General features: G+C 38.1%; 1 long non-coding RNA gene across 1 annotated transcript in view; it reads left to right on the forward strand.

Annotated features, from left to right (window-relative positions):
• Positions 1-345: 345 nt before the first annotated feature.
• The window catches only part of LOC126637206 (uncharacterized), a 163,642-nt gene continuing 142,405 nt past the window's right edge, over positions 346-21,582 (forward strand). Inside the window, exon 1 of the long non-coding RNA XR_007628273.1 lies at positions 346-451. This is a non-coding gene — a long non-coding RNA (uncharacterized LOC126637206). The remainder of the gene's footprint in view (positions 452-21,582) is intronic.

Raw genomic sequence — 21,582 nt, forward strand, 5'->3', positions numbered from 1 at the left:
GGTTGTATGTGGACCACAGGTAGCTCATTGAAGGTCTCCTTTAATTCATGAGATCTTTAACTGTAGCATCTGAACTATTAAGCAAAAGGATGATATATTTCATAATAACAGTGGCTTTAGATCATAGAAGATGGTGTGTTATCTCACTTCTCTAGGAAAGCAACAGAATATCTTGCAGACAACACAGAAAACTGGTTTGGTTTGAGGGAGAGGATAAAACATCTTTATCAGGGTTGAGGCTGCAGAGCAGAGTGAGAGCCTGTATGCTGGAGCAGAGGTCTTGGTAAGTCTCCATTTCTGGAGACTTTTATAGTGGAGAGCTTGTTAATCCTGTGGTCTCCTTGAGTGAGCACTGCTTCCTAACCTCACTGTCCTTAACAGCCTGTGCTTTGCTGAATTAAGTCAGTGTCTTCTCTTTGACATACAGCTGCTGCTTCTCAGGGCACAGCAGGTGAGTCTTGATGGTAATATTTAACTGACTGCTTTATTCCTACGTTCAGCATGTTGCTTAGAAACAGGATCTGCATGTGGGAGGAAGTGCATTCTGGTAGGAACTCAAAAGTTGGTCTTCTTTCAGAATACAATTACAGAAAAATATGCCTTGCCCATTTAGGGAACTTTACTTCCTCATAAACTCTTCACTGAAATGTCTGATGCAGAGTTGTGTTCTTGCTCACAGGTTGATTTGTGTTCTTAAATAAGAAATGCAGCTACATCAAACACTTTGTAGTTCATATATTCTAAATAATTCTGAAAATTGTTTTCTGATTGAATAATACTCAGGCCATATCTCTTCTGGTGCTTTTAATTTCTTTTGTCTGTGTCCCTTTTGCTAGATGAGCAAACTGTGAACCCTGAATGTTGGAGCTCTAGTGCATTGCTTGGACAGAGCAGAGGCCAAGTATGTTTTTGTTGTCCTTAATCTACTGCACAGAGAATGTCTTTATTTTATAGGAAGCTGAAATTGTCTGTCTAAAGCTGAAAATGAACTTTGTGGGACTTTGCAACCACTTCACCCAGCTGTACAAACGTAAGCAGATTCTTAAATAGATTGATTTATAAAATTAAGCTTTTCTAGAGTCATCTGAACAAGTAGCACCTGCTCAGAGTAAGGTTTGAAACCTGTTAACGGATTGCTTCAGGTTTTTTATATAGATCATTATTATTCTTAATATCTTAAACCACATAAATTCAGATCTCTAATAGAGGAGCTAAAGTCATATGATAAAAGCTGTGACTCTCTCCAAAACTCTGCAATTGCCATTGAGCTCAGCTGTGCAGATCTAGCTTAGAAAAATAATTTGCTGAAATCTGACAGTTTGATTTATGCAGGGAACTGGCTTTGAGTGAAGCAGTAGAATAGTTCTTGGTTTATTGGGGTAGAAGGTATTTAAAGGGCAATTTGCCAAAGGAAGTCTGTGTGTGTCTGGTGACACTGTTTTTGGCACTGGGCCATTTGCCCTGATGGATGTGCAGTAAGCTGTCCAGTCTGTCACCTGCAGCTCCAGGAACTTGCCCTGAGGTCCCATCTCTCATTTCTGTCCTTCTGATGAGTGGAGGAACTGCTGCTTTTGCTGCTGCCAAATCCAGCTGGGCTGAAGAGTTTATGAGTGAAGGTTATGAGGGAGTAACCCTGGTGCCAGAGATGCCCTGTTCTAGAGCAGAATAATGGGCTTGCTTCAGAGCCTCTGTCATCTGCTTTGCCATTGGCCTGGCATTGGTACAGCTGATGTGTTTAATGACCAATTAAAGGTGCTGATTGTGCCTGAAGATCCTTCCAAGTGCTGTCTATATCCACCTCCAAAGAATTATGGTTTTCAGATGATCCAAACGTAACACAGACTCTGTGATACAGAGTGGAACAGCAAGGAGAGGAGTTCTGTGTCACATACAGGGAGCAAGGATGAGGGAGAGTGTTTAGTGGGTACAGCTTCAGATTTTGGAACAGTGGAGACTGATCATATTGTGACTGCAGTAGGGCTGGAGTTTAATATGGAATTAGCCAAGTCAGCTGGACTGGAGGTGGACTCTGGAGGGTTTGGGGTGACTGTGGAGCTGCAGGCACACTCCGATACCTGTGTGGTCAGTACATGCAGAGGAGTTTTCTGTCTGCTGGTTATGCTGATGCAATGGGAAGATACAGAGTTATGTGAGCTGGTACATCTCCATTAGGTGAATGGGGAGAAAAATCTTAAGTAATGAGACCAATTGTAGTGCAGATCCTGCTGGCAGCCATGGAGTTGTTAATGCACCACAGCACACTTTGTTGCTGTGGTAACCACTGTGAGATTTTTTTGAATATTTATACTGTGTTAAAGGAGTTTGGGTAATCTAAAGATAACATGGATTACTCTATTGTGTAAGAGTCCCTTTGGTGGGAGATGAAACTGATTCCTCTGGAAAAACTTACCTGATGCTGTCTTATTTTTCCTAAGATTGGTGAAAAAATGCTGAGAAATTGTCACTTGTGTAGCCTGGGGAGTGGGATGAGGTAGTGGTGGTGTTTGGGGTTTGTCAGAAAAACTCAGTTCACAGTTCCACTTTGTTCTCTTCCCAATGCCTTTTTTTGTTGGTGCATTAAGCTTTTGATATCAATGTTCAGTCCTCATGGGATGATTCTTTTCAAGGCAAGGGATGCTTCTGTGAAATCAAATTAGGTAGGAGATGTGTAGATCACCATGACTGTGGTGCTGTGGGTGGAACCTGGCTGGAGAAAACTTAACAGGAGCTGTGAAGGCCTCAGGGCATCCATCTGTGTTCTGGTAATGGATTTTTCTTTTGGCATTTCTTACTTGGCCACATTGCAGGAGCTTTGACAACTCACACCTCGTAAAGGCTGCTGTTTTCCCAAGTGTAGTGTCAGCAAATACCTTGTACAGCTTCTTGTTCCCAGAAGCTCAAGGAATGGGAAGGCACTTGGGCATTGGCTGTTCTGTCCTCATCTCTCTGAACTGTTTCTCCTCCCTGCAGATTTCATCTTCTCATTCAGCACAACAAGGAGCAATAAAGAGCAGCCCCTTTCCTCAGAGAGTTATTGAGAAAATGGGAAGTTCTATTGTAAGTTTTGAAGCTCTTATCAAAATAAGACAAACCAAACCAAAAAAAAACCAACAAATAAAACCCCAAACCAAATTCCTATCAGCTCAAGATCAGAAATATAAAATTAGCAGGAGTTTAAATATGAGGAAAAGAATTTTTCTTTTCTTAGAGAAATCCCCTCAAAAATAGTTCTTTATGACATGCAGTCATTTACCTGAACACTTGGCTTATATAGCAGGGACTTAGAACTCAGAAGTTTCTCCCTTCACTATTAGATAAGAATCATAGAATTGTTTAGGCTGGAAAAAAACTTCTAAGAGCGTCGGGTTCAACCAAGGACACAGAAGCATTCATTTCAGTTTTCCTTTTCTCTTTAATATACTCTTGGCCATGACACAGATGCAGACAGTTGGGGATTATGAGTTTCAGCCTTTTGTTTTGTTGACAGGTGTTAACTCTGGGGGTTTGCCAGTCCTCACTGAGTGAGACTTCCTTCTCCTGTGCTAAAAAGCTGGCAAGTGGCAGGAACCACTCTTACATTTTTTTTCGGGATGTTCAGGATCCCTCCTGAGCTGTGACTTACCCACTGCTGGGAGACTGGTCTGGTTAACTGACATATTGTTGGTATTCCTTTCAATAACTGCAGTCTGTGCTGGGGAGGATTCTGGCCAGGGGGTAGTGATGTCCATGTAGGGAGATGAATATATACATCTCTTTCCTCAGCATAGCTGGGGACAGTTTTGACACATCGTACTTAGTGGGCCCCAAACCACAGCAGCTTGAAGTCCTCTGAGTTCAAATTCAGTGGGTCTCCAGTTCCAGGAGCTATTAGAGCAAAATACTCTTCTCTTTAATCTTCTTTAAATGCTTTCTGAAATATACAAGAAGGAATTATCTGCACTGCAAAGTCTAGTGCTTATAACTCAGGCAGAAGACTGGAAAAATGGTCTTCTTAGGACCCAGGGAAACCTTTGCTTCTGCCCCAACTCTGTCTCCCAGTCACACTGGTACCAAGCCATCAACACAGAATATTTTTGCAAGCACCTTCTGATGGTAACCTCACATTTGAATGCTGAGGTCAGATGTCTGACTCTCTAAAGGGTCAAGATATATGCAGCTCCCAGAATTTTGCCATTCAGATGTTGTTTAAATGGTATTTGCAGAACAAATTTCTTTCTGAGGGTATTTAATCATCAGTTTCCCAAACTTTATGACTGTTTCTGTAGCTTTTTCAAATACTTTTTTTTCAAATACTCTCATGTAACTACAGATTAAGAGTTTTATTTGCTGGCTGTATTCACACTGGTTCTGCTTCAAAACAATCCCTTTTCTAGTGGAAAAATTTATTACTCGGTGATAATAATTAAATAGAAGGAAGACTATGGCATTGATAAAAGCTGTAAGATATGTAAATAAAACTAAGATTTCTTCTCCCATCATCTGTCTGGGGATGCCAAATAACAAAAGGGTCATGAGGAATAATATTTTACTTTAAATTGAACAGTAAACCAGAGATAACTTAGATACTCTGAAAGAATTGAATGAAGTTTATCTTCAACTATAGCAGGAAATCTCTGTCCCATGCTAATATTTTAATTTAGGTAATTCCATTCTGCCTTTTCTATCGAAGGTGCCCTTGGTGTTCAGTTATTATTTCAAGGTATTCTTATGTGATTACCTCTTCTGTAGGAGCTTTATTTTCCTGGTAGGTGCAATGACTCAGGTTTATCAACAGAAAATGTGAATAATAGATAAATGCACAGAAGTACATGTTCAATTTGGAAACAGTATCTCCCTAGGAAGTCAAAAGTTGTTTGATTGGACTTAGAATAATCGCCACAAATGCTGCGTGGTGGGTTTGTTTTCTTTTTTCATGGGGGTACATTAGTTGTGTGAATTTCTCTCTTGAGGGAATAATTTCCTTTGGAATGTACTGCTTTTAAGTGTAGAAAAAACTGCACCCACAATTTTAGAAGAGAAACTGGTTTGTGTTCTGTTTATGGTACTCTGTGATACAGAGATGTTACAATTATATTTCTGGAAGACTTGGGAGATAGACCTAATTTCTTACTTCCTTTTGCTTTAGCAAAACAACTAAAATGTTAAGCAGTAGCAATATATAATGAAACCTAAAGGAACTGCAACCCTCACATCACTTATTACTGCAGTATTTATAAAATAATTTACCAGAGTTAAGTTTCCAATTCCAGCTTCATGGAGAAAACAAGGTTTATCGTAGGCAAACAGATGGTTTCCTGAAATTATTATCGTTTTTTCTGTTCAAAAGACCAGGGTAATAGGATACCAGCAATCCCTAGTGAGGTGAGTCTGTGACCATGAAGTTTATGCACAGGAAATTCACAGGCTTTGCTCATCTTTACTAAAGAAGAGATTTCATCTCTACACTAGAAAAATAAATAAAGAATTAGAGGGGCATGAGAAAATTCTTTCAGACCTCTGGGTTTTGGTTTGAAGAGGGAAATTAGTAACTCAGTTTAAAAAACAAGATCCTGTTTTGAATTAATAATTCCCAGAGAATGTTCATCTGCAGTTGAGCTTCTTGGATGAAACAAACTATACAGTTTTAATTAATTTCCCACCTGTAAATGAAATCACTGATCTTTTATGGCAATTTTTCTTATGGGAAATTTTGTATTGCTGATATACCTCCACTGATGATTTATATATGTCACAGAAGTGAAATTGCACGTTATAAGTGCAGGATATGATTGTAGCAATGAGTCTTATTTAGTCTTGTGGGATTGGAGAGATGCTGATGGAGTTTTAACATAAAATCTGGTGCATAATCTGATTTAAATCCCAATTCAGCTGCTTTTGAAGTAGTTGTTACATTTCTTCGTTGAGCATCCTTTTGTAACTAAACTTTCTCTCTAAAAAAGGTGGGCTAATGACTGGGGAATGAAAATAATCATTCAAATTAATAAAGTAGTTGTGCATATTTGAGCTGTCATTTAGCTGTGATTCTTTCTCCCAGGTGAATGTGTGACAGGGACAATGGATTCACCATGCCTGACTTCAGACAAATGTAGCTGTAATTACAGCTATATCTCAGATAGTTCTCTGGACTTTATTTTCAGTGGAGGCACATTTTGACTTTAAATTCCTTTGGCCTGTTGCACTTCTTAGAATCATACTTAGAAGTCTCTGTCATTTTATTAACCATAAAGATGTCTGTGCTGCTGGCTTTGAAGGTTTTTTTGCAAACATTGAGCAGAGTAAATGGTTTGCAGTTTTTTATTCTGAGTTTTTGGCAATGGATGGAATTTAATAGAAGACTAAAAAGAAGAAAACTATCTTCCCCCCCCCTCCCCCCCCAGGTTTGCCTGGATCTTCTGCCCTGGATGCTTTCTATTATTCTAAAACACTACACTTCTGTAAGTACCACAGGAAAATTATAAGTACAGGTAATATGTGCACGAGGTATTTTTCTTCCTAACACTTCCACTTTTCACACCATTTATTTTCAACATTTCCTTGGAAGTACTAATGCCAGGAGAACATCAGTGCTGTTGAACTGTGGCAGCAACTTTGTTTCTACTGTGAGTTGGAGACAGCTTGTGTGTGAAAACACTACAAGTAAATGGTGTATGGGAACATATGACTTACAGAACTCTGGAAAGGTATCACGTGAATGGGTAGGTGTTAATAAGGAATCTTCTGGCTCACTGGAGTCTTTCACAGTCAATAATGATCAAATAATTATGAATTAAGATGAGAACAGTTGGAAAATCAGAGGTTTGGTAAATGCTTGCAGCTTTTTTGCATTTCATTGTTGCTGTTAGTCTGATGGATTGCCTGTCAAGCCGGATGAGTTATTAGACCAGGAATAACAAAGCAGTGAAGTAGTATCTGGAAAGGGATAGAAATATCTTAATCTTATTACAGTGTGCACAGCTTGGCCACTTTTCAAAGGGCTGGGAGAAGCCTGGCACCTCTCTTCCTTGCATTTGGGACTGCCCCTGCCTAAGCCATGTTGTTACCAATCCCTCTTGTCTAGTTGTGTACCTTGCTACTTCTGATACTGCTGGATTTGTCTTATGTCCAGGGAATGATGATTAATGAGCTGATGAATTAGGAGCACTTGTGTAAAACTGGGTCTCTCCCAGACTTCCTGTCATCTGCCTGCTTCTGTGCCCCAGATCTTCAGATGCTCCCATTTTCTGCCTTTGGTTCTCTTCTGGCTTGGCATCTGACCCAGGAGGGAAGTGCTGCAAAATGAATCCTTCAGCCTTGTAAACTCAAAATGTAGAGCTCCAGAAGTCTGTGCTTAGCTGCCATCTATGAACTCAAACCACCAGGAGACCAGTATTGGGTGTGCAGAGAAGTAACAACCTTTTGATGGTGGTTGTCAGCTGAATACCCAGCTGTTCTCCTAAATTCCAGATGGATTTACTAGCTAATTATAACCTTTTTGTCAGCACAGGTGCAGTCTGTGCACTCACATCCCACAGTGCAGAGCCACTGACCATATCTGATACCCAACAAAATATGAGAGATTTACCATTCCATTCTATTTGTATTAAAGCATTCTTTGGTTATAGAACCATGGGTAGAGGTAGAGATGAATGTAGAGGATGATGCCCATTCCACTTAGCTGGAGTCTGCAGTGGGAGTCTCTAAATCCTTCTTTCTGAAGCCTTTATCTTTCTTGGGATAATTAAACCACAGTTGCTACTGAGTGAGAATATGTGCCTTTAGTTTATTGGTTAGAGGTTCTTCCTAAGAGATGGAATACATCAGTCTCTTTCAAAATATTTATGCATTTCTACAAATATGTGACTAGAGCCTGGAACTGATGTCTCTCTGGGAAGGACTCGAACCGCTAGGGTATTCAGTAATTCTGTTATAATAATTAGAATGTGTCCCAAAGAGAATCAGTTACAGGAAGAGGGATCAACAGATTCCTACCTGAGAATTCCCAGCTGGTTGATGCAGATGATTCTTTGATCAATAAGTTCACCTTTGTGAATATCAATGTGTACACAAATTTAATATTTGCACCCTGAGTTAGTGCTGTTGTGGCAGGGTGCCTAAAATCTTCTTGCTCAGTAAAGAAAATTCATTCCCTAGGCTTGAATTTAATTCTCTTTTGGTTGTTCTACACTGGGCATTTAAGGTGATCAGACTTGTAGCTGAGTATCTGCTGATGCTGTTTCCATGAGACACAACTGGAGTGAAAATGCTCTCAATAGAAAGTACCTGACTGGAGAGTGAAAGGCCTTAACATCTTACAAACACCTCGAGATGATGATAATATTTCAGGAAAACTCTGCAGGAGAAAATTCCTGGAATTTTTGCCTCCAATTCTCCCATTATCAAAAGTAGCCCTTTCCTGAAGTATTTTTCAATATTTTCAAGAGTGTGTGATGAAAATTTTTGCTATCAAAAACAGGAGTATTACTCTTTGTCTTCTAGTAGAAAGTTATTAATAATAGACCTGTTATACAATCTGAATTTTTATGTTCAATACTCAATATTTTTATGTTCAATGCTGAACAATATAGGAAAAGAATATGTAAGTGTTCAAAAAACTGGAAAAGGCACTCAGAATTAATGATTTGAATATTTGTTTCCATTTGAAACTCATAATTTTGTTGGGGCAAAAAAAATTATTTGATATTTCCACAGCTTTTATTAATTACAGCCTTCTGCACTTTACTGGGAATGTCTCAGCTGTGGCTGTGCAGTGAACATCCATTTCCTTATCCAGCTTGACGCTGCTGTAACAGCTCTTGTAATTCATTCTCTTGATTATGTTTGGCAACTGATAATTTGCCGGTAGCTGGCATATCAGAATGAGAGTTTCTGATGAGCATTCGCACCGTTAAACTCTCATGACATGACTCAATTAGAGGGAATTACCTGAGTGTTACCCCTACTTGTTTTCCCTCTAAGGGGAGTATAAGATAAACTGAGTGTCCATCCTATTAAAACAGGAAAAGAAGCAAACAGCCTAAGGCTTGATGGAGATGGAATTTGGGAAAAGAAGCAAGTTAGTCCTTTGGCTCTCATGCTGATCTGTCTCTTAATGAGACAGGATATAAATTGAGAGGCTTATTGAGACATGACAGGAGAATAATTTTTTGCAATCTTACCTATAACCTGATAAATACTTCATTTCTATTTATAATCACAGATTATCTGCTGGCATTTGTTCACATGTGCATTTTTGTCCCCTCATAAAAGCCTTTGCTATTCCTTCAGTTCACATGCAATGTTTTGACATGTGCACGACAAAAGCCTGTACCATAAATAAGCATGTAGTGAATTAAAACAGCTGAGAACTTGAACTGTGCAATCTCAACCAGTGGCTGAATGGTGCTGCCTCTTCTGCCAGTTGGCAATCTCATGGAAGAAGCTTTTCCCATTATAAACAAAACAACAGCAATCCAATGGAAAACCCCAAAGCCAACTAAATAATAAAAAAACAAAACCCAAACCCAACACTGTCTGCACAGTGTGGAGAACTGCAAAGGTGAACTTGGGGAGGATTTCTGACAGAACAGCACACAAATGTGTTCATTTGTGCTGCACAGTAGGTGGTACGTGTGATAGAAAAGAAGAATGAGCTAAGTAGTGAACTAAATAAAGCTGTCACCAGCTTTCATTTGTATCAAGATATTTTTTGCCAGACAATTTTTATCCCACAGAATCTGCCTATTGTCAGCTTGCAAAGCGTTATGGGATTCTGTCCAAGACATGTCAATGTTAATTGACTTTCTGTATTTGCTGCACTAATTGATAATAACCAAGAGAATTTTGGGAGCAGGAAATACAGTTATGAGAACTGTACTGAGAACATATTAAGAAATGTCATAGTTGTTAAAATTCTGGGTAACTTTGGGGAAATATTTTTCTGAAAGGGTAGATACCTCTGTGTTTTACTTAGGATTTCATGTTTGTGTTCAAATGATTATGAACTGCTTTATAATCTTCTCAGCACAGAAATGTTTAAAGTCAATAACGTCGCTCCAGTATAGCGAGAGATTTCTAGCAGAGAATTGCTCTATGAGGTGTTTGTGTACTAGACAAAAGGCAACCTGTGTCTTTGTTTCCTCATTTAGTGTATCTTTAGGTCTATAACTCACATCTTTTTAGGTTAATAGAAGCAAAAGTTTATACAATGTGGTATAATCTTGTTGACATCGTTCTGTTATAACCCCTGTGATTGACAACAGTGAAGCTGATAATCATTTAACCCTTGCTCTTTTTTTCCTCTTGATGCTTTTACATGAATTTTCATTTACAGCTCACCAGTGACTAATGATTGAATGGAACCTATTGTTTATTGAAATCTGACCCTCCTTTTCAGATCCACAGAAATGTAGAAATAATTAAATATTAACAGTAGAATCAAAAATATCCTCTTGAATAAACATGATTCCCTGCAAACATCAAAATTTCCCCTGACCTTGTTGTATCATATTCCTTTTAAAATGTTTATTGTTTTGTTTTCAGAAACAGTGCTCAGATGCTCCTGGGTTGGTAATGGTAGAATTACTAATGGCCCATGACATGTGTTACCATGACATCAGGATGTTTTAAAGGCTTTTTATAATTACAGTGCTTTCAAGTCCCATATATTTTTCTGAGATTACCTGGCAGTGATGTAGCCTAAACAGATTGTTTGCAAGTCTTAAAAATGTTGAGGAAAGGGTGAACTTTTATTTAAGCCATAGATCTTTGTAACAGGAAAATGATGGTAGCACATGTGGGAAAGGTAATTCACTTTTGACTAGACATTCGAATGAGCAAAGACTGTAGTTGTCAGCTTAAAGTACAATAGGTGGGAGAATCTGTAGTTACTTGTTTGAGTGATTAAAATGCAAAGCCAGAAAGGACAAGAAATTCCCTGAGTAGGAGCAGAGCTGTACTTCCCATGTGGATTCCTTGTAATCAGTGAAATTACAGATTTTTTTTTTTTAACGTCATCAAAATGTGCTTGTGGTATTTTTTTTTTTTTTTCACTTTAAGCAATATACCATACATTTGGTGAGGTATTTAGACATAAAGTAGAGAATTTTGATGCTTCTCATTTCAATCAGTTCTTATTTTGGATTAAAATCATAGTTTTCAATGGCAGAATTGTTTACAGGACTAAATTTGATTTTTCTGGTCGACCATTTTAAATGGGCTGAAGCAGAACTTTCAGAATCAGATGGTAAAGCCTTTCTTTATAGTGTGTAAAAATCTCTTGATTTCACTTTCATTTGCTGAAGTGACTATTTTCAGACCTTGATTGAACCAGCCTGATCCAATTACACATAACTCCTCCTCCTTTGGATCATTCCCATTTGTGTATAACTCCTAATCAGAGTGCTTTCTTTTTTCTTTTTGATCTGAATAGCTTCTCTTGCTGACTCTGACTTTACTAGACAGGGAATTACACGTCTGCAATACTTGATGAGCAAGTTTCAAACTCTGTAGCTTGTCACTGTATTGTTTGGTTGCAGGAGACAGCTCTGGAAATTCTGTTAACTGGTTTATTAATACTTTTTTTTTTTTAAATTATTGTTTTTAATAAAAAAGATAATTTTTACAGTTCATATAGGTAGTGCACTGGTAATGAGAAACTATGTTCTGCCTAGAAGGTGGGGCAACCCTCAGACTTGTCTGTGAGAAATATTACCCACCTTGTTCTGAACTTTCTTACACTTTCAAAATCAGAGGGGATCATTGAACACTGGGAGAGGAAAACTTTGGCTGGTATTCTAACAGAGCTCTAGGATGAAGGGTGCTGTGTCTGTCACCTAGCCAGAAATTACTCTCCTGGCATCAGGAGTAGAATTTGTCAAGAACTTGTTGACAAATAGGAGTTGTTTTGTTACACGTCAGAGTTGTCATCTGGGTGAGACCAGGAAGTTTTAATTTTTAACAGCACTTCTGATGAGAAGAGTATTTCTAGGCAGGGATCAAATCCCTGACAACTTCAAACCATGGAACTCAATGCCTGTCAGTAATCCTGGTATTGAGGGTGTTTGCAGAGAGATTCCTTAAGCCTGTCAAGAAACAGTCTGGGAAGGATCAATAGTTAACTACTGGGCTTCCTTTCAGAGAAGTCTGAAAAACAGTGTGACAGTTTAAAACAAAGGAAAACAACCAACAAGATACAAGCAAACATTTGCAGTGTTACTTTGCTTGCATTGTTCGAACATGTAATGATCACAATGATCTTCTTGACATTTACAATGCTTAGAAACCACGGTGTTAGAAGGGAAAACAAACTCCCACAAAACTTCTCTGTCAGGGGGTAGGGTTGGGGAATTGTCTCTCTGAGATTTATTTCTTTTCTGCAAATACATGGTTTTGCATAACATAAAGCTCCACAAATAAGGTCTATGTATGCATAAAAAATAAATCCACTAAATGACTGTAAGATTTGTAACAAATCAAGTCATTTAAATACAACATAATCAGAGAAGTGCTGTGTGACGGCACTCAAGATGATCTGCTCCGTGACCTTCTCCCTGGCACCAAAGTCAGGCTGACTCACCTGTAGTTCCCTGGATCCTCCTTCTGGCCTTTCTTGTAGATTGGTGTCACATTTGCTGACTTCCAGACACTTGGGACCTTCCCCTTAGCCAGGACTGCTGGTAAATCATGGAAAGTGCCTCTATGAGCTCTTCTACTGCCTCCCTCAGTACCCTTTTCTGTCTTTCTGGGTTTTCTGCAGATAACAATAACAATAACAACAACAACAACAGAAACTATTATAGAGTAGCCAGATATGACACATACTTTTGCATTGTGCATATTTCCCCTGCAAATAAAGCTACTATAGCTTGTGTTTGTGTATACGTGTATGTATAAAATAAAAAAAAAATTGTTTTGTGATCCAGGAATTTATTTTAGCTTTGAAGAGAATATATGTATTGCCACTTAGCCTTGCATTTTGTTTTATTCATGAGTTAGAAGGTGCTACCTGTTGTGATGCCATCATGTACTGTATTTTATTACCATGTTGTCACAGTTAAAAATAAGCATATAGTTTACTGTGTCAACTGCATTCCCACTGTGATTTCCTTAACACTTTTTTGGTTTTCTGACCATCTATTATTTCTATTGTGTGTTGCTATTAGTGGCAGCCTTGTTATTCTTGTTTTGTTGAAATACAGAATCCATATCTGGCAGTTTATGGTCAATGTAAACAGGACATGCAAAACACAGCAGTTCTATTCCCTTTTAATATATATGGAGGTGCCTTCTTATAGCAAGTAATTTTGTGTTAATGCCTGACTAATACCCTGTAGATTCTGTCATTTTCTTTGCGTTTCCCTATTCCATATGTCACTTTTGTCACTGCTGAGATTAGTTGTTTTATTTTTGACATCTCTAGTAAATAGGCACTCCATAGCTACAAACAGATTGGGTGTAAATGCACAGGTAGTGCTCCACTGACTAATTCCTCTTACTGGGATTAAAGTGAAATGCCTTTATAAAGTTCACAAGGCATTTAAAGCTATATAATCTTTTTCATTGCTATATAATCTTTTTCATTTCATCACATTTTACAGTTAAGCTAACAAATATATAGGTAACAAATTATTAAATACATAGCAAAAATCGTATTTTTTTAGGATTAAATGGGATTTTCATTACTTTAGTTACATGATCTCTAAACAGGTATAAAGGGACTGTGCAGCTGCGTTACTGATACTCAGCTCCATAACTTGAGACTTATTTCTGCTTCATTGCTCCAAGCAAAAAAGAAGGTACAAGCTCTTCTCAACACAAAACACAGTGAATCACAACAGTTCCAAAGAGAAGCCCCTATCAAGTTTAATGGTTGAATGAGATGGGGAAATACAAGAAGGGAAGGAGTCATTAGAGTGTTCTTGTAGATGGAGAATATAATAATCCTTTCTTTTTTTCTGCTGCATTTCAGCAGTCTACCCTGACCACTGCAACTGTTTAAATTGCTAAAATATTTGAACAACTTAATGTTCATCTGAAGTGTAATTAGCAGTTAATTGACAGTGATAATGTGAGTTTATCTTTTGCATCAGCCGTGTTTGTAGGAAGGGGCCTGTGCTGGAACCCTGCAAGCATCCGGCTTTTTAACTTGTGGAGTAGAGCTGGCATTCTCCTGAGGTTTGTTTTGAGATCAGGTCTGACACATCTCATCCACAGACTGCAAAACTTTTCTCACTGCTCATAATCTTTAATATACTGCTTCCTAATAGAATCTGTGTTCTGCAACTGTTCTGTTGTGTTGGGTACCATAAAGAAGCGCTTCTAGTTCCCGACAACAGAAGAGCTACAACAAGTTCAAGAACCTTGCAGAATTAAACCTTTATTTCTGCTGGTGGTTGTGCAGGAGTTGGATTCTGTGAGGCATCAGATCAGTAGCTGATCTTTGGAATGATGCAGGCAGTGTTCCAGAAGGCAGAGTGACTCATGGTAGTACAATTGTCCTTAATTCCTCCCAACAGGTAGAAAGCGTGGTTCTGTATTTGCATTATATCCTACGACATTAACTGCTGGTCTCCAAGTTGCTGATGTTAAAAGAACCTTTCTACCTGGCCTTGAGCATCAAGTTTAACTTCATTAAGTGACATCTTTTTAATAAAATATTTTAAATAAAGTATTCACAGGGAAATCTTTGGCAGTTTAGCAAGGAAAACGGAGGTGTAAAAGCTTTTTTGTAGCGCAGACAGTCATGACTGACAGAAGAACGCGGGTGTCTTGACATGCTGTTCTTGTCACTGTTCCCTGGTGGCTTTAGGGATGTTTTATGGCCTCTGGATACAAGGCATGTAGTAACACCACTAAATGTTAGAGATGAGATAACCTGCATTACTTTTCAGTGGATCTGATTATTGAAACAAATCCTTTTGGATCCATACATAGGATCATATACCTTGTTCTGTCTTAGGACTATTAAAAGTGGTTCTCTGAGGCCTGAAATAGCCTTTAACCAAAGAGTCTGTTTGGATATTGCTCTTGGATAGTTACCTCATGGGATGTATTCTGGCCTCAAAGCTACAAAAGGTGGCCAAAAAGACCATTTGGTGTGTTAATTATCACTTTGTCTTGTAAATAGTCGGGAACTTCCGTGGGGCTTGTGGGTTTTCAGGTTGGTGTTTTTTTTTTTTTTTTTAAATAACCCAGCTTTACTTGGGCATAAAAAATAGAGTCTGGGGAAGAATAGATCTTTTTGAGATTTAAATGAATGTCAACAGGGTGAGAAGGGAACTAAATTCAATCATGACACTTACTAGTGTGTTTTCAGGTTTGCTCAACCATAATTAAAAGATTCTAATTGGTTTGCATTAGTTTTGGATGTAAGGCAGAAACTGCACATCTTTTCCACACTATTTGTGGTGTAGTGATGCCCATAATGTATGTATTTAATTCAGCTTTCAATTGGATATAATCCAAGGCCATGCTGGAGAACAATTAGAGGAAGGACTTCTATGAATAAACTAGATTGCTGTTCAGCCTTATATTATTACTTTCTGAAAGGTTTGCAATTACTTCATCTCCTTTATTCAAGCTACTTTTGTAAAGGTCAAAAAAAGAGTGTTTTTTGGGGGGAGGAAGTGTGTCTTTTGGGCTTTTTTAGACAGGAATTTCATCTTAATGACAAATGGCTCTTTTCTGATAGGAAGGAAAAAAAGAAATAATGGTGTAAAAGACACCATTCTGAGGCTTTCTTACATCTATGTGTGGGTTAGGGGACTAGTAATATAGTTTTAATAAGAATGCAGAAATCCTAGTTTAGGATCCTCTTTTGCATTTTCACCAAGCTTAATCTTTCTTGTCAGTCACCTGTAGACAGATGTGGGGATTAACCACTTTATCTAATTAGGCTCCTTGATTAGTTGTTAAGCTTTTCAGTTGTACCTGGCTCTTTGTGCTCAAGTCTGTGCCCTTGCCAGGCTGTCAATGACACTGGAGTAACCCAGATTCAGTCTGGTTGGGATGTCTGCACACACTGCAAACAGATCCCTTTGCAAAGTGTTGCCCCGAGTTATGTCAGTCTCCTACAGCTCCTTGTGGGCTGTTCTGCTGCTGCACACAACCTGAATTTTTCAATCCTCTCACTCATTCAGTCCCTGTCTCTCTCTCTCTCTGGCTCATTAGTGTGAGCTCAATTTAAAGCTGGAGGCCAACTTTACGTGTTCCAGATCATCCTTGGGGGAGCCTAGAGAGTTAGATTTCCCTTGGCTGGACTTGACCTTTATGAACTCGCTCTCAGTGCATAAAATTTGGCAAAATATATTCAGTATCAACTTAAACTGCACTTCTACAGGAGTAGCTGACTTATTTATTTAACATTCATACATGAGGCTGTTCTTGCAAGGAGTTTATTTCAGCTTAAGAGATTCAGTCTTTCCAGGAATTCAGATATCCTTCATTTGAAGTGGGAGAAAGTTTTATTCCCATCTAGTAATTTCTTAACAATTGGATCATTCACATTTTTCTTGGCAGAAAAAATCTGCCTATTATTTTTCTGTCCTTTTTTTTTTTTTCACTAGGAACTTTTCAAATAAGGACTGTTCACCTTTATCCTTGAGCAGGAAAAATAATTTATTAACATAAACCATTGTCATGTGTCATTGAAGAGTTGAGGTGAAGTTAGACATGTATAGTGCCTATTTCTTCACAGACTGTCCACTTTTACCTCCTTGTGATAATTTATTGCCTGGACAACTGAAGTGACTCTGTGACTCAGTTACATGAAGAAGACATCACAGCTCTTCAGTACTGAGCCTTTCTCTCAGATTAATTTCCTATAGCCTCTCCTGAACAAGGTTCTCATATAGTGATTCAGGTTACTTATATAGTTGTAATTCTATCCTCCAAATTAAATCACTTTTTGAACCATATTGGAGAGTGATTACCTGTATGTGGTGGTAGATTTGGTGGGCAGTAACCTCCACTGATGGCAGCATGATATCAAGATGATATCCCTTGTTCTTTTGTAGGTAGGGCAGCCAACAGGTTCAATTTACAAACACTTATATTTGAATGACTGTATAATAGATATACTAAACATATTTATTGTACTTATATATTTGGGATCAATATTGGCTCTTTCATACTTTCCTGTTTTATTCATGCTGGTATGTGTCAGGCTGGTTAGAAAACACTGAATGATTCCCTTGTAATTTTCAAAGTTGTTTTTTTAAGTAAGGATATGGTGTAAAAGTGTGCTTTGGCAATTGCTGGAGGGAGGGAAAGAGTTGAGTTTACAAATACTGGACATCATTGTGCAGTCAAAGAAAAACTATTGTTATTATTTAACTGAGAGACTGCGTGCTTGGCAAAGGAGCAGGTATCGAGGGCAAAACCATCAGATGATCAATATCTGTGCACTCACCTCCACTGGCTGCTATAATCTATTAGTTTGATGTCTTTTTCTGTTGTGTTGGATTGACTCTGCTTTTTCACACCAGCGTCAAGGAGGATGTGTAGAAAAAACCATCCAGACCTGAAGTTTGTGGTGCCCAAATTCCAGAGCCACTCCTTTGACTGCCAGTATTCATATTGCTAGCTTAGATTTTTTTTAGTTGCTCACTCAATTTAAAGCAGTCTGTGTTCAGACTCAGGAGAGGGAAATAAACTTTCCCAGAACATTTTTCCTTAATATGTAGGGTTTTGATCAACAAAGCTCTAGGGTAATGTGCTGCATATTAAACTATATCTTAACAAGGCCTTAACTTGAAGGAATAAAATCAGACTTAGACAAAGAAAACCCGCTATTGAAAAGGAGTGGAGGCTAGCTGAAAAAAAGTCTGTAAATATTTGGATCCTTTCACCTGTTCTACTTTAAAATTATGACTAGTCTTCCTGTTCTCCTGTTATTTTTCTTTTTATTTACTCTCATATTGATTTATTTAGTCTCTTCTACTGCTAGAAAGATTTTTTTTTTTTTGTTAGCCTTTTGTAGTTGGTGTAGTGGGAATTGAATATGATGAATGAAACAGGTAAGAAATAAGTATTGATTTAGCATTGTGTTTTCTGTCTGTTTGGCATTCTCTGGAAACATATTACATTATTCTGAGTTAATAATCAATTAGTAATGAGATTTCCATAATCCAGTAATAGCTGCAATAAAGGACAATTTACAGAGCTGGTTATTGTTGGCTATAATAGCACATGCAGCATTGCTTTTGGCCACCATCAAATATTCCCTGGAATTCATCTTGTTGGTAGAGTAATGAAAACGGTATTGACTGTATTTTGTAAATATTACTGCATAAAAATCAACAACCGTCCTGCTTTAAAATAAACTAGAAATGCATTGAGTGCAATTAGTTTTCTTCTTCCCTCTTCTTATTAGAAGCTTCAGTAAAATCTAGTAGTAGGTAGGCTAAAAACCAGACTTTGGAAAGCTTTCTAGGAATGGGACAACTTATGTTTGCATGAGTACAGTAGAAAATTCTGAACTATGCTGAGGTGGAGTTTTGTGATGTCAAGACATGGAAGGCAAAGGAAAATAAAGTTCTTTTCACTTTCAAGACTTTACTAGTAAATTCCTCTCTCAGTCAAGATGATTTAGACATTCATCTCTCAGGAAAACATCCTAACCCACAGGCTTTCTCCTCCCCCTTCCTTTTGAAATTCAGAATACAGAAGAGGATTCAAAATGTATTGAATATAAAAGTAGTTCCTTTGAGGCAGTTTCCACATTTCACAAACTCCAGCAATTGCAATCTAGGTGCAACTAGATTGTATTTATTTTCTTTCTCTGTAAGACTGATTTATTTTTATTTAGGAAAAACCAGTGTCTATTGTTTTAGAAGTTAAATATAATTTTATTACTTATTAAGCATCTACAGATTGTGATTTAATTATTAGAAATAACATACACTTGAACAGTCTCAGATTTTCAGTGAAGTTATGACCCCTTACTGACATGCAGCTTTTTGTTAACTTTAAATTATAATAATTTTTATGTCTCTTAATTTTTTACATGCCTGTTAGAGGAAGTCTGGATTTCCTGATGCCCATACATGTGGTTGGCATTCATTCAACCGTAGGCTGACAGTTTGAATTTTAAAAAGAGATCCTTTACACTTCTCTGTACTATTCTGTTAAATTGTGACTTGAGATGTTGTAACTAGAAAGCTTTTTCCCTGTTCCTTTCCTGTGTAAGAGAATTACTAGACCTGTATCTTGAACCTTTGCTGTTCAGCCTCAGTGAGTTCTGTTATTATTCCAGCACTGAATGAGGTCTTGAAACTAAAGCTTTCTGACACTTTGTCCTGCTTTCTTGTATAGCTATTTCATGTCCTCACAGAAAACGTTTCAAACTACTGCACTGCAGTATGCTTAATGTTTTTTTCTCCCCAGAAGAACTTACATTTTATTGTCGAGGTGACAATTTCCTGTATGGTCGATTAAATGTTTGAGAGCTGTTTATAACTTTACAAGGATTTATTAGGAGATTGGATTACCAGCGAGAGGTGCTTGATTTTCCTTACATAGAGTAAGATCTTTGTCAAACATGTTTTACAAATGTTTAGTGCTTCAATTTAGCTGGAAACCAACCAGAGACGCATTCTTTGTAGTTTAGAACTGCATTTTCTTCCATCCATCACTTATTCCTGGGGAAATCTGAATAGACTGATAGCGAAGTAGAATTCTTTTGTTCAAGGTGATAGTTACTGAGCTCACCAACAGAAACTTCTTTCATCCCTGGAGACATATACAGATTATAAAGCCACCAACCCTCTGGTGTTCTTTCCTGAGCTGAAGTGCTGCAATTACACTGCACCTGACCTTAGCCAAAATGCCAAGAAGTGGCCTGACCAAGTCAGTTCTCCCCCACTCCATTAGTGAAAAGTAAAACACATGGGCATCTTCACTGGGCATTCAACCTGCTGTGGATACTGCCCCTGTTGTTCTAGATGGCTTAGGAAAGGACACACCTTCTGTGTTCTGGGAATGGTGTTTTTCCTTCTCATCTCCTAGAAGTGTTTGGTTTCACAGAAATGAATGGTGTTCCCCAAAATTTTAGGTGCAGGCATTATTTATAATGGATTATTTTGGGTGACTAGTTTACCCCATGAATTCACGACATGAGAAGAGGGGAGAAGGACTGCAGCCTTGTGGTGGGAAATGGTGACTAGGGATTGGATGTCAACTTGGAGTCGAGTTTGTCAAAGCAAATATGCAGAGAATAGTGATCCTATAATCCTAATAATCCTAAGATTATTAACACTGTCATATTTTTAAATGGCTGCAAAGCTAACCTATTTGTTGTACTATTTCAGTGTTGGTAAGTTTAAGTCAGGAGCATGAGAATTTTACTGAAATCACATCAAACCTGTTCTCTTTAGGAAGGAAAATTGTTCCAGGTAAATTGATTTAAAGCACTCTCCAGACAATTGGTACCATTTTGATTTTCAGTACTTATCTATTTAAAAAAGAAGTTGCTTAGAAATCCTAATTGCATATGTGGTGATGGACCTGAACACACTTGTAATTGCTGGGCATTGGCAGAGTTATCTGTTGGGTCTGTGCAGTCCCAGTGGGTGTCATACTTTGCTGCTGGAGCTTTTGATGGTGGTGAATGCACATGTAGGCAGTGGTCATTAACAGGGTTATTACAGTAGTTGACATTCTCCCTACAGAGAGCATCAGAAGTTGCTGAAGGACATTGTAGATGCTTGTGCATCCTCTGCTTGCTAAAAATGAGCCTTTTGCAATGGCCCAGATGCCCATTACTGCCTTTATAAACTCAGCTCTGTGTGTGCCTTTGTGAGAAACAGAGACTGCCCAGTTTAGGAGGAGCAGCACAGAACCAAGAGCAATCCATTCCTGCAGTACCACCTGAGGAGCACCTCAACTCACCAGCAAATGACAAAAGAGCAAGTTCAGGGATGTGAGTGAAGCTCAAAGGATGCATTTTCTTTATAAAACGAGTGTCAGACTAAATTTCCTCGGTTTTGTTGACCTTTCTCATAAGCAACAATGTTTAGGATTTGGGAATCTGCCAGTGGAGCTCAATAGTACAGAGCACCTGCCCCTTCCCAGTGATGAGCTCTGTGAGCTTCTTTCAGCACCAGAAGAAAGGAATAAATTGCAGCTGATAACCACTTCCAAAAACTGGCTTTGGCTTTAGGTATCACCTTTCTATTCCCAGCTTAAGTAACTCATTGGGCCTTCCTTTTTCCCTTGCCACCTTTTCTCTCTTTTCTAATTTGACAAAATGGCCTTTAGTTATGTTGGCCTGTTTTTCAGAAAATTAGTTCGCCTTGACATCCTTTGAATTTGCTTGAGATAAAGATCTAATTAATCTTAACATGGCAGGCAAGTATAAAGCTAAGGCAAATGGTAAATCTGTGTTTAGGAGTATTGGCTCCTTTGTCTATCTGTTGTAATGCATTTCTAATTTACATTTAAAAATTGTGAATTGATGCTTTGGCCTATTTGTATGCAAATCTATTTCGTTTGTTTCCTGATGATTTACACTTGGAATTTGTATGGGATATGCTGTAGGTAAAAATCAGTAGAACTAATTGATATTTTTTCTTTATAAAATTAACTCCATTATTTTCAAGACTACTA

The sequence above is a fragment of the Myiozetetes cayanensis genome, unplaced genomic scaffold (assembly GCF_022539395.1).
Source record: "Myiozetetes cayanensis isolate MyiCay16 unplaced genomic scaffold, myiCay2020 scf15, whole genome shotgun sequence".
Lineage (NCBI taxonomy): Eukaryota > Metazoa > Chordata > Aves > Passeriformes > Tyrannidae > Myiozetetes > Myiozetetes cayanensis.